The sequence below is a fragment of the Grammomys surdaster genome, unplaced genomic scaffold (assembly GCF_004785775.1).
Source record: "Grammomys surdaster isolate TR1022 unplaced genomic scaffold, NIH_TR_1.0 320, whole genome shotgun sequence".
Lineage (NCBI taxonomy): Eukaryota > Metazoa > Chordata > Mammalia > Rodentia > Muridae > Grammomys > Grammomys surdaster.
Genome location: NW_021604739.1, coordinates 705,026 through 719,372, shown reverse-complemented (window position 1 = coordinate 719,372; position 14,347 = coordinate 705,026). Strand labels below are relative to the sequence as shown.

The following is a 14,347-nucleotide window of genomic DNA, read 5'->3' as shown; positions in this document are numbered from 1 at the left end:
TAGCTAGGAGTCAATCAAAGCAGGAGAAGCCTTTCTGCATAAGCTGCTCTTAAAGGGGCCAGCAGCTTTTTGGCTTCTATGGTAAGCGTATAGTTGTTTGTTTCTAGAAAAATCTCTGTGACAGTGATTATTGGGCTCAGTAGGTAACAAGGTGTGTTTTTTTTTTCTCTTTAAATTACATCTAGAAAAAGTAAGAAAATTTTGTCTGGTTTAAATATGTATGATGTGTATGTACTTCATTTTTGTTCTTGACTGGTTTTAAAAGTATAAATATGTTTTACATATCTTGGTTATAGATTATTGGCTTGTAAGCCATTGGGTAGGATTAAAATTTGTAACTTTTGTAACAGAAAGTCTGCTTAAAATTAGTAACTCAGGGTTGGAGTCATTCAGACCCAACATGGGGCATAAGCCAACCCAGTCAAGTGAGTTGTCATGACCAAGAGTCTCATCCCACTGGGACACAGCCAGAGTTTCTCCCCCTTCCCATGGGACCTCAGACTGTTCCCCTACCTGGAACAGAGTCCAGCTGTTTCTCATAGCCTGATATCCATCATGGAGTGAACACAGTCAAATTCCCACACCTCTGTCACTCTGAGCTGTGGTCTTAGACCCTTGGGGGGAAGATATTGTACCCCACATCAGCATAATGGACCCACACACACTGCAACCCAACAGATAGGAACCTCACAGGAAGTTTAACAATGCCAACTAACCTTGACCCTTGGGAGCTCTCAGATACTGAGTCATCAACCAAAGATCATTCATGGTTTAGACCAAGGTCAAGGGACATATGTAGCAGATGTGTATCTCCTTCTACATGTGGGTCCTTCAACAACTGGATCAGAAGATCTCCCCTAAAGCCATAGCCTGACTGTGGTATTTGTCTCTCAACAGGGCTTCCTTGTCTACCCTCAATGCAGAGGAACACCTAATCTTACAGAGACTTGATGTGCCAGGGTGTACAGATAACCTGGAGATCCCCATGCTCTCAGAGGAGAAGGTTAGGTAGGACAGGTGAGTGACTTTGAGAGAGGGGAACCATGAGGAGGGCTTGGGGATGTTGATTAATTAACTAATTAATTAATTAATTAATTAAACACCTCATTCTAGTATAGTGTTTCCCCTTGTACCTTTATAATTGTCATTTTCTTATGCGCCACATCTGTTTCCTCTCAGTACTCCAGATGGCAGTACTTTGTCCTTCTGGAATAAATACCCCACGCCTCTTCGCCATGTTTTCTTCCCCTTCTCCCACAACCTCTATCATCCATTCATTTCTGGCAGGTCCAGATGAGAAGAGAGAATTCAAGGTCCCACCATGTCTCCCTACTCCTGAGCCAGATAGTGAGAGTCAACAGCCCAAAAGAAACACAGGGAGCCAGGAGTCTTTGTCAAAGCAGGAACTTAACTTTATTGCATCAGCCTCTCGCTTATAAATTTGGGGCATAGGGAGGGAGATTTTTGGTGGGGTAAGATGACACAGAGCTATCCCCCACACTGATATTTTGTGAGTACCATGGCCAGAGTGATTCTTGATAGTCTGAGCTAAGGTCCAGAGCTGGAGCCATAAGAAAATGGTAGCTATCCTTGAACAGGCTAGACTGGGTGCCATTTTATAAATATTACCAGTTACACAGGACACTCGAACTGGGAACGCAATAGTGAGCAATGTCAAGACTATTAAATTAAGAATAACAGTGTAAGATGAATAGGTACAGAAAATGTGAATTGTGCTAAAAAAGACAATTAAAAAAATGCATGAGAAATTTTAGTTTATCTGAGAATGAATTGATTTATTTATGGTGGGTTTTTTTTGTCAAACTTTGTAATGAAATTTGATACTTCACTTTTTAATGTATTCAAAATGTTCCAGAGATCTGGAATGTTCACATGTGTAAACATTTACAAATGGAACTGGTGTGCACATATTTAATGAGCTTCGGAATTCAGGCTTTCATATAATCATCCAATGAAAACTAAGCATATCATATTACTATATATTTATTAAAAACTTCATGACCTGCTGGGCAGTGGTGGTGCATGCCTTTAATCCCAACACTTGAGAGACAGAGGCAGGAGGATTTCCGAGCTCGAGGCCAGCCTGGTCTACAGAGTGAGTTCCAGGACAGCCAGAAAATTACAGAGAAACCCTGTCTCGAAAAACCAAAAAAAAAAAAAAAAAATCCTTCATGACCTTTGGTCTTATCTAGAGCATAGGTTTAGTCAATTATTAATTTTCTTCAGAAAATAACTATGAAAAAGTCAAAATGTAGGTTAATATGAACAATTATTGACTGTCAAGTAAAGAGGAAACACACTTTTTCAGTAATCAGGATACAGAGTTCATCGTTCTACTGGTAATATTGACTATTCCAACTTCTGTCCTAGCACATAAATACTGCAGATTGGAATCACAGATACACAACTGGACTCAGAAGGGAACTCAAGTCTTTACCTTCTAGGAAAATTCAGAGAATAGATTTGTTGAAAGAAAGGAGCAATGGACCTGATTCCAAACTTTTCCGTGGAAACATGGGCACTGTTGTCTACTATCCTGGTGCTTCTCTACCTGTGAGTAATGGGTTGGACTCCTCTCCTTTGTATCCCAGTAGTTGGGATGATTCATAGGCCCTTGTTCCCTGTTGGAAAACAAAAGGTATTTTCCAATGGAAATTCAAATTGCCAGAGATGATTAAAAAATTCTACTGTAAACTAAATCATTTATCTCACTGAGTGTGTCAGCAATATTATCTCAACTCTTGTTTAGGAGCAAGTGTTGTGAGACTAAAGACCAGGCTTCAAATGGTTACTCAGCTATTTCCCTTGATTTGTTTTCCATTATTAGTCTGTGATTTGTTTGTCACATTAGGATAACAAGACTTGTAGGATCTAGAATTCACAGTCACTGCACTTGAGATGTTAAAGACTATTCTGCCTCCAGCCTGTTTATCCAGAGAGTTTGTCATTCAAGACTGTTGGGTTACCAGGTCAGTGCCTGTAACTGATTAGCTCAGTACAGAAAGCCTTGGAAGAAACATGACAGAGATAAGATGTATTATGTAGTTTGTCATCTTGTGATATTATTTGAGTAACACATGGTGCTGTTAAACTATTCTTGGGAAAATGGAAGAAAACATTCTATGAATTTAGTATATTACCAATGATACCTGGGAGAGACAAAAGTTTATGGCATTATAACAGTAATTTCTTTTAAAAATTGCTTCCAGGAGAATGAATGGCTCAAAGGCATCTGCATCATCAAAATCTAAAATCATCAAAGTGCCACACATGAACAAATGATGACTAGCAAATGCTGTATCTTTAAAAAAGAGTTTCCGTGTATGTTACTGTTTTGACTATATATGTGATAAATATGAAGGTCAGAATAAAGCACTGGATTCCCAGGAACTGGAATTATAGGCTGTTATGAGTTGATATATGGGGGTAGGGAACTGAACACCTGTTCTTTCACTGGATAGACTCTAGTAACTGTCAATATTTGCATCAAGAATATATATTCACATAAACATATATACACATGTATATTGAGTCAATAATATACATAATTTAGTATCTGTGTGAATATGTATGTACATGTATCAATACCTATACATGTGCATATGAATGTGTGTATTTATGTACCTGGTACCTCTGCAAGAGCAACAAATGTCCTTAACTGCTGAGCCTTATCACCATCCCAAAAGCTGCATGCTGGAAGTTTGCAGGCTGTAAGACAGAACAGCTCAGAGAGTCTTATCAGGAAGCTCAACTGGTTAGCTATCATTTTCTGCTGAACAAACTCACTGTTCACTGCTTATATAATATTTTCAAGGGACCTTGTGGATCTTGTATTTCAAGTTACACATACTGGTTATCTGTGCTTACTCCCTAAATCTGTGAACCCCTCAATAACATTCAAACTCAAACTTATAAAGTTGTATTATATATTAACTCTAGGCTTAGAAACATCAAATATTAACCTAAAAGTTTATAATAAATTGGAATGTGAATGGTATTATTACTCTAAGTGTTAATATTAAATTCTGCTTACCTGTTTTCTCACTGGATAGATTCTACTACTTGTCAATATTTGCATCAAGAATATATATTCACATAAACATATATACACATGTATATACTCATATATATTGAGTCAATAATATACATAATTTTGTATCTGTGTGAATATATATGTACATGTATCAATACCTATATGTGCCTATGAATGTGTGTATCTATGTATGTGAATATATATATATATATATATATATATATATATATATATATATATCCCATGACCTGGTTTTCTCCTTCATGTTTTAGTTATGGAACTTCTACTCATAGACTTTTTAAGAAGCTAGGGATTCCTGGCCCCAAGCCTCTGCCTTTTGTTGGGACAATGCTTTCCTACAGGAGGGTGAGTGATGTTGATTTCTCTACTTTGCTTTTGTGACTGTCATTTTCATGGGTGTCAAGAAACCTTGTTTCAGTTCAGCAGTGCAGGTAGCCATTGTGATGAAATCCTAAAGTTTACAGCATTTATAATTGTTTGTGCCATGCCAATATCATTGCCAGAGTATCCCTGAGGTATAGCGACAGACATGAGTTTTTGATTTAAAGCTTTTGTTAGGTCAAGTGAGAACCCTGGATGTTGACACACCAAGGCTTGATGCCACAATGCTGATGTGTAAACATCAAAGATTTAGGTTTAATTTTCAGTACAGATTCCAGAAAAGTACACGTATTCTTAACCAGTATTTAAAAAATCATATGTATTCCACTGAGTGGCACCACACCAGTTTGAATTAGAGTTCAGTAACAATATTTACCCTCTTTGTTGTGTAGCACTGGCACACAGCTCTCAAAAGTCATATTGTAACTATGGGGAAATATTGACAAACTTAAATCCTCAACTGAAAGGTTTAACCCTGTTATTACTTCCAAAACTACAACCAAGGCTTTGCCACATATATGAAGATTTGACTTTACTCATTTTCACTTCAAAATAGAACCCTGAATATGACTCTAAGGAATGAGAATATGAAAGATTAGGTAATTCCCATGAACTTCAGATGTTTAACTGTATCATGAGTCTTGTTACTTGAAATAGAAGCAGATTTATACAAAATCATTAGTGAAACATGATTTGAATAATATGAAAACACTTCATTGTAGTACATGAAATATAATATACACAAATGCATACATATGTACATATACATGTACACATGTACATAAACATAGACATACAAATACATGTATACATACATACATACATACTTTTGAACTGTTAATTTACACAGAGCCTTGTGTATGCTTTATAAAGATGGACTTCTGGCCTTTCATTCCTAGCAGCAGCCCAACATAATTTCCTGAAAGCAGACTGCATTATTTGAAGATTATCTTTCCAAATGTTTAAGGTTTACTCATTAGATCATAATTCTTCCAAACAAAGGGTCCTAAGAATTTCACACTTTCTGTCCACATTTGAAAAACAATAACTTCCCCATTTATTTTTGTATGATCTCTTTTTTAAAGTATTCTTTGAAATATACTTGTTGGGTTTTATGTTTTTTTCTATCAAGTAGTGTCTCCTGTAGAAAAGACTTGTCTAAAATATACTGATCAGATGATGAACACATATCCTGTAGTCTCCTTATTCAGTTGTGTGTACAATATATTTTTATAGGTGACTGGGTATCAATCTGAGGGTTGGGCTTACACTATGCTGACCCTAATCTGCAGCAATAAGGGTCGCAAAAGGTAGGGTTTGGAGTTAGACTAAGGATGAGAAATAAATAAAACAAATAGCTGGAACTGGAAGTCTTGCCTAAATTGAAGGCTTATTCTATGTAATTGTGTTAAGCAACATAGTCTTTCCATACTATTTGGAGGCTGGGAGAGTGGCCAAGGTCAGTTAAAAGCCAAGTAAGAAAATGTTAGTAAAGAGAAAACAGGATACTATAGACACAGCTGCTTTAAAACTGATAACCATGGGCCAAAGGAAATATTTTTATCCCAGAAACTGCAATCTTGACTTCTTCGAGGCCATAGCTCCAGATCAACACAAGACCTTGTTAAATATCTTCCTAAAGTAAACAGAACCAATGTTCTGTTTGTATTTTCCTTGTGTTGTCTGAAAGAATTTTGTATCAGTATAGATCAAATAGTACTACATTTTTTTTAGTTTTTACAGCCAGATGAGTTATTTGCACCTAAATGTTAGAAAACCCCAGATGTCTCTTATATCAAAAAAGGCCTCCTAATATTGTCAAAGCCATTCCAACAAATGTAATTTGAGGATAATACTGAACAATTATTTAAGGATGTTAAAGAGGTTACATATTGCCAGGTTGAAGCCTCTAAAGAGAAGTTGCATGTGCAAGGAACTTTCCCCAGGTCAGTAACTATGGGACTGATGGTTAGGATGTCTAAACTAACATTATGAGGATGCCACATTCCCTTCAAATGATATTTAATTGTATCTCACTTCCATTCTCAGTCATCTCCTCATTACTTAATGGAGAAACATTCATGTATCTGATGTCAGCATGACAGTAATTGTAACTTATATTATAATCCTAGTAAAACATCATAGTGTTTAAAATATTTAACTTCTGAGATTTTTAAATATATGTTCTTGTGATCCCCAAGGTACAGAGCTATTATAAGGAAAGAGATTAACAAAATGGTCAGTTTACACTCATTATACAAAGACCACTATGAAAGCAAATTCTGGTATGATCACTTTAATACTGAAAAAGTTATAGTTAAAATATGATCTAGAAATATTTTTAGTAAAAGCCTTATTTAGTTAACAGAGAACCTGTTAAACAAAATCACCATACATAATGTATCATTTAGGTGCACAGGAAAATAGAAGGCTGTTGAAATAAAATAAGGCTCTAGTGAACAGAGTAGTCTACACAGAAAGAATACAATTGACCAAAGTAATTTTGAGGTGTTCTGCACTCTCTTGAAAAAAGGGACTCTCACTTACTTAAATATATGGAGGGTTAACACAATCAATGATGTAAAGAAAAAAATGATGTCTATGGCATGGATGGTCATCTTTTTCAAAAACATTCATTGGTCATCTCATTATTCAGGTATATGACTAACAACCTAAGATCCTTTTCACCCTTTTCTCTAAATATAGTATGACAGGAAGTGTTCAGTGAGCAGGTTCTAGGTAGTTATCTTCACCCAGATGAGGTAGATACCTTTGGGATCATCTATTAAGGGGCAAGGAATACTTTAGCATGTCATTTAAGGGGAATTTTATTTTGAATAAAGCACAGAAATCTCATTGCATTCTGGGCCCAATGGATAGTTGAATTGATCAGAAACTAGAAAACTCCAATGATGAATCAGCTGGTGATATTTGATAAGCTGTACCACTGATCCCACATGGACCCTAAAATAGCAGTCTTTAACAGTCACTCAAATGAGAACATCCATACTGACATAGCAATGAAAATGCAAATAATTTATGATATCCCAGTGTAGATAAAGAGAGCACTGCCAAATACACCATGTGAAACATCAGAATTGCAGAGTAAAAATTATATCATTAGTAAGTAGGTCTTCCCAAGAGACTACATGTGCTAAAGTTGATGTCAGCTTCAGAGCCCAGTAGGCTCCAGCATCTTCCATGTAAGTGATATAAAGTAATGCCAGAATTGTGAAAAAATATATTAAGTAGAAGAAACAGGCTGTCCTTTCTCATATACCACTAAAATTTCTTATGCTGTTAGCCCTTTATCCTATCGTCAAGTTGGGAATGTGACCTACCAGAAGTCAAACTCATCATCATCTGCATCCTCAGCATCTGGCACCTGTGGCAGGGCAGATGCTTTTGTAGCATAGGGATATCTGAAAAGTTACTTTGAGACCCAAGGTGCTTCCGATGGGGAAACACAAACATATCGTCTTCCCTACATAAGCACAAAGTCAGGACCACACCATTTCCTATAGCAGGATCTTTTTACAAACACCTCTCCATCTGGAGCATGTCTTCCATAAGTTCTCTATAGCAATTAATGTTTGTTGATCTAATGTCAAAAAAATTAATTGAAATAAAGTATAATTGAAAAGATTTGTAGAAATAGGAAGATATATGTACACATAATTTATTTCAAGAAAAAAACTTTAGAAGACCTATTTACAATTTCTGGTGTTTATAGAATATAAGAGAGGTCCAATTTTATGTATAATATGTAAGGTGGCACAATTTTTAAAGGCATCAAAATTGTATGCAGAAATGTTAATTGTTTTAAACATTAGCAGTGGCAATCTATAGAAAAAGATTCTAGGCAATTAGTAAACCAATGCCTACCAGCTTTTCTAGTCAGTTGAATAAACATGAGAAGTAACCCATATATACATCACATTATGGCTGTCAAGAAATGAAATGTCTGTACCATCTATCTACTATAATCTTTGGGTATTTATACCACAACAAGCAGTCAGCAGATAGATTATACGAACAGGACAATTTGCCATACTTGATCTCTAGATTGAAGTGGGAGCTTCTGATTGTACTGTTCCTCAACTGGTTCTTGATTTGTCCGTAAAGAAAGCCAGTGGGAAATTGCTATTTGGAAGGTACAGACAGGACTTTTGTGTCCCAGGAGGAAAAGGCAGATGCAAGGAAGAAGAGCGCTTCTTTGCCATGCTTTTGAAGAAGAATTCAGCAACTATGTGAGGTATTGAGAACAGCTGGGGCTTGTGGCCACTACTACAAGCAGGAGGTCAAAGATGTTTGAGACATGTGAGGGCTAGCAACTGAAATTTAGAGCAGGTAGATAGATAGATATAATAAATTGATAAGGGCATGCTCTTCCAGGTGAAAAATATCAGCACCCAGAAATTGTGCCAAGAAGGTAAATCGTAAACATATTGTGTGTGTGTTTGTGTGTGTGTGTGTGTGTGTGTATGTGTTTCTCTGTGTGTGTCTATGTGTGTATGTGTGAGTCTGTGTGTCTTTTGTCCATGGATTCAAGAGAAGACGGATAGGGGGTAGTAGACTGATCACCTCCCTGAGCAAAAGGCTGGTAAAACAAAAGGGAAGTGAGGTAGGAGTGGTAGTTCAGCCAGTCCCAGAGATATGGTGGTAACATAAAACTACATGCAACACTAGATAACTAAAATTGAGGCTGAAGCATAGCAGAAGGATGATGGAGAAATGAATGAGTTTGTAGCTTTCTTAAACTGAGAAGTCTCAGCAAGCATCTGAATAAAATAAGAAGCTGGATTTACAGCTTGAATTCCTTTTTCCAAGAAACCAGAAAGACTAGTGTTTGTAGATTTGGGGGAAAATTAAGAGCATCACCAGGTTCTGAAGCTATTGTTGTACTTGCTGCAACAAGTAAAGCACCTCTCCATCCTCAGTAAATTTTATGAGCTACCAGGAAGTATATGAGCAAAAATTAAATTATCTGCAGAATGTGATATGTCCTTGAGAGCTGCCTGTCAAGACTCACTTAAGGCTCAAAGTAGATCAAGTTCTGAAGATCTGAAGCAGTAAACTACTATCTCACAGTGACAGGCAGTAAATTGACAGGCTCCAGGACACTTGTTTTCTGGATAAGTTGGGCAAGATTTTCATTGTAAGAAGTTGCCATACAGCCAGCATCAGTGGGCAAATGGCATGTTTTTCTGTAATAAGAATTAAATAAGAAAAGAGGGCAGCACCCAAAAGGTTGCTTGTCTCACAGGAGGTCTGCTGTAACCAAAGAAACAGCCTGCCTATATCATAAGAGGTCCCATAACAAGGGACACAGATGAGACCCATGCCCCAATATCCATGCAAGTTGTCACTCCAACTAAGCCCAGTGGACATGAGATCTATCTCTTTTGTGGGGGCTCCATCTGACCTCCAGTTTGTAACTCCATCTCTAACTGAGACAGGCCCTGCCATCATACCTCAAAATCTGGCTGTCTCTCAGGAAATTCACCCTAACCAAGGACACAGGAAGTCTCCCCCAACCAGTGACACAGAAGGAGAGCTCTTTTTTTTCCCACCTTTGGCTCCTAACCCAAAACATCCAGAAAATTCAAAACACAATTAACAGATCAAAGCCAAGAATAATAGGAAAGGAAGAAGGTGAAGATTCTAGGTTCAAAGGGCCAGAAAACATCTTCAACAAAATCACAGAAGAAAATTTCCCTAACCTAAAGAAAGAGGTGGCCATTCAAGAAGACTCCAAAACCCAAATAAATTGAACCAGAAGAGAAAATTCTACCCTTATGTAGTAATAAAAACACTAAATCCACAGAACAAAGAACAAATCCAGACCTATTAGAATAATGCTGGTTTTCTCAACAAAGTTGCCTAAAGACAGAAGACCCTGGGTGTATGTCATACAGATCATTAGAGAACATAAAAACCAGCACAGGCTACTATACTCAAGAATATTCTCTGTCATCAGAGATAGAGAAACCAAGATATTCCATGACAAAACCCAATTTAGACAGTTTCTTGCTACTAATCCAACCCTACTGACAATATTAGAAGGTAAATCTTTAACACATGTAAGTAACTACACGCAATAAAACACAAGAAATTAATAATCTCACAACAAACCCAAAAGAAGAGAATCACACAAATAATACTACCTCTAAAAGTAAAGATAACAGGAAATAACAATCATTGGTCTTTAACATCTCTCAACATCGATAGACTCAATTGCCCAAATTAAAAGACACAGGCTAACAGTCTGGATACCTAAACAGTACTCAGCATTTTGTTGCATACAAGAAACACACCTCACTGAAAAAGACAGATACTACTTCAGAGTAAAAGACTGAAAAAATAGCCAAGCAAATTGTGCCAAGAAACAAGCCAAATTTACCATTTTAATATCCAATAAAATAGACTTTCAACCAAAAGAGATAAAGAACTTTATACTCATCAGATAAAAAACCCACCAAGCTGAAGTCTCAATTCTGAAAATTTATTCAACACTGCAAGCACACCCGTGTTCATAAAAGAAACTTTACTAAAGCTCAAAACATACATTGAGCTCACACAATAATAGTGAGGGACTTCAATACATCACTCCCACCAATGGACACAGCATTCAAACAGAAGCTATATGAAGGCAGTGAAACTAACAGAAGTCATGAAGCAAGTTGATTTAACAGAAATCAATAGAATATTCCACCACTAAACAAAAGAATATACCTTCTTAGCACTTCATGGAATGTACTCCAAAGTTGACCATATAATCAGACAGAAAACAAGCCTCAACAGATACAGAAACATTGAAATAATCCCATACATTCAATCATATAACCATGGACTAAAGCTAGACTTCAATGACAACAAAAAGAGCAGAATGCCCATATGCTCATGGAAACTAAACTCTATACTCAATGATAACTTGGTCTGGGAAAAAATAACAAAAGCAATTAAAATTTTTCAAAAATTTTTTGACAATGAATGCACAGAATACCCAAATTGATGGAACACATTGAAAGCAGTGCTAAGAGGATAATTTATAGTACCAAATGCCTTCACAAAGAAATTGGAGAGAGCCTATACTAGCAATTTATCAGCACACCTGACTGCATTAAAACAAAAGAACAAAATACACACAAGGTGAGTAGCATGCAAGAAATAAACTCATTGCTGAAATCAACCAGTCAGAAACAAAGAAAACAAGACAAAGAATAAATAATATAATGAGCTGTCTATTTAAGAAAACCAACATGATTGATAAAGCTTTAGCTTAACTAACTAAAGGGTACAGAAATGTATTGAAATTAAGAAAATCAGAAATGATGAGGTAGATAAAACAATAGAAACTGAGGAAATTTTAAAAATTATCAGATGTTACTATAAAAATTTACACTCAACAAAACTGGAAAATGTAGATGAAGTGGTTGGATTTCTAGACAGATACCACATTCGAAAATTATATCAAGATCAGGTAGGCTATCTACATAGTCCCATAACTATTTAGTTATACAGAACTAGAGAAATACAACTGTCATTAAAATCATTCCAAGTAAAGTAAAGCACAGGGTGGAATTCTACAAGACTTTCAAAGAAGGACCAACACCAATGCTCCTTAAAATAGTCTACAAAATAGATACAGAAGGAACTCTACCTAATTCATTCTATGAAGTCAAGTCACTCTGAAAGCTAAATGATACAAAGTAGCAACAAAGAAGGAGAGCTTCAGACTAATTTTGCTCCTGAATATTGATGTAAATATACTCAATACAATTTTTAAACCAAATCTAAGAACATATCAAAACAAACATTCAGCACAATCGAGTAGGCTTCAATTCAGGGATGCAAGAATGGTTCAATATATGAAAGTTCATCAACTTAATCCACTATACTAACAAAGTCAAAGAAAAATGTATGATTATATTCTTAGATCCTGAAAATCCATTTACAAACTATACTATCCCTTCATGTTGAAAGTTTGGAGACATCAGGAATTCATGACAGACACCTAATCATAATAAAAGTAATATATAACAAGTCAACAGTCAACAGCCAATTATTGGGAGAAAAATATAAAGCAATCCTACCAAAATCATTGGCATGACAAAGGCTGCATACTCTATCAGCATTTATCCAATATGGTACATTAAGTTATATCTAAAGCAATAAGAAAACTAAAGTAGATCAAGTGGATACAAATGGAAAAGAATGAAGCAGATGATAAGATAGTACACATGAATGGCCTCAAAATTTTTTCCAGAGAACTCCTTCAACTTCAGCAAAGTGGTTGGATATGAAAGTAACTAAAGCAAATCCATAGTCTTCCTTTATACAAATGATAAATGGGCTTAGAAAGAAAATAGGAAAACAATGCCATTTACAATAGTCTAGAATAATATAAAATATCTTGGTGTAACTAACCAAGCAAAGAAAGTATGAAAGATCAATATGACAAGAACTTAAAGTCCCTGAAGGAAGAAACTGAAGGAGATACAAGAAGATAAAAAGATCTCCCATGTTAATGAATTGGTAGAGTTAACATAGTAAAAAGGGCCATCTGAGCAAAAGCAATCTACAGATTCAATGCAATTCCTATCAAAATTCCAGCACAATTCTTCACAAATGGAAAGAACAATTCTCAATTTCATTTGGAAGAACAAAAAACACAGGATAACCAAATAATTCTCAACAATAAAAGAACTTCTCGGGGAATCACCATCCCTTATCTCAATCTGTACTACAGAACAATAATGATAAAAACCTCATGGTATTATTACCGATTGAAACAGGTCAATCAGAAGAATAGAACTGAAGATCTAGAAATTAACTCACATACCTAGGGACTCTTAATCTTTGACAAGAAATACAAAACTGTACAGTGGGAACAAAGAAAGCATCTTCAAACGTGATGCTTGTCTAACTATAACGGTCTGTATGTAGAAGAATGCAAATTCATTCATATTTATCACTTCATACAAATTTCAAATCCAAGTGGATCAAGAAACTCAACATAAAACCAGATATACTGAACCTAATAGAAGAGTAACTTAGAAATAGCCTCAAATATATTGGTACAGGGGAACTTTTGTAAACTGAACTCCAATGGGTCAAGTTCTGAGACTGCCAATTGATAAATGGAACCTCCTGAAACTGAAACACTCTTTAAAGCAATGGGCACTTTAAATAGGACAAAAGGGCAACCTACAGATTGGGAAAAGGTTTTCACTAACTCTATATCTGATAGTTTGCTAATATCCAAATATATAAAGTACTCAAGAAATTAGCCTCCAAATAATCCAATTTAAAAATGGGGTACAAAGCTAAGCAGATAATTCTCAACTGAGGAATCTCTAATGACTGAGAAACACTTCAAGAAATGTTCAATATCCTTAGTCATCAGGGAAATGCAAATCAAAACAACTCTGAGATTCCACCTTACATGAATCAGAATGGCTAAGATCAAAGCCTCAAGTTGACATGTTGGGGAGGATATGGAGAAAGAGAAACACTCCTTCCTTGTTGGTGGGATTGCAAAGTGGTAAAAACCAGTCTCAGAATCAATCTGATGGATCCTTAGAAACTTGGAAATAGGACTACCTGAAGAGCCAGCTATTCCACTCCTGGGAATATACCCAAAAGATACCCCACCATACCACAGAAGCATGTGCTTCACTATTTTATAGCAGACTTATCTGTGATAGTCAGAAGCTGAAAACAACTCAGATGTCTCTCAATGGAAGAATGGATACAGAATATATGGCACATTTACAAAATACACTATTTGGCTATTTAAAAAAAGGACATCAGTACCTTTTCATGCAAATGAATTAGACTAGAAAATATCATCCTGAGTTAGGTAACCCAGACCCAAAAGGACATGCA

General features: G+C 36.0%; 1 pseudogene; it reads left to right on the top strand.

Moving 5' to 3' along the window:
* The first annotated feature begins 2,503 nt into the window (after positions 1 to 2,503).
* Positions 2,504 to 14,347, top strand: part of LOC114629892 — a 54,387-nt pseudogene continuing 42,543 nt past the window's right edge.